The sequence below is a fragment of the Gordionus sp. m RMFG-2023 genome, chromosome 1, assembly GCF_954871325.1.
Source record: "Gordionus sp. m RMFG-2023 chromosome 1, tfGorSpeb1-WG-v2, whole genome shotgun sequence".
Classification (NCBI taxonomy): domain Eukaryota; kingdom Metazoa; phylum Nematomorpha; class Gordioida; order Chordodea; family Parachordodidae; genus Gordionus; species Gordionus sp. m RMFG-2023.
The window spans coordinates 2,230,600-2,231,170 of NC_088775.1; positions in this window are offsets into that span (position 1 = coordinate 2,230,600).

Sequence of the window (571 nt, forward strand, 5' to 3'; positions counted from 1 at the left end):
TCCCACTAGAAAACACATGTTAGTGGCATAATAATTATATGCCGTAAATGAGATGAAGTGTAAAAATTATTTTATTAACTTTCGTCATGTAATTATTTTAGCAAATTTTTATCTATTATATTAAAATAAAATTTTAAATATGATTAAAATAGGGGACATAATAATTGCTCGATCATTATTATATTTTTCCATCTCCACTTCTCAATAATTCGAAAAAAATGCAGTTGAGACATCTAATTTGATGGCAATTCATTATTTTTGAATCTAAGATATGGGTTGAAGAAGGGAAATCCATTATTCTCAGCCAACGTTTTGGAGGCACCCCTTTCCCTCAAATATTTTTTTTACCACTCCCTTCCGAAGATACATGGAGTCAAAATGGGGCCTATCTTCCCGTTCATATGTGCGTTTGCCATGCGCAAAAAGTGGTGATGGAAACAGAATAATAATAGATAGATCAATGAGCGATATTTTTATACCGCGATACATGATAAATAATATTGATGAATAAGGTGAGAACATTTGAGGAATTTGTATTGTAAAAAGTAAATTTTTTATTTAAAAAAAAACA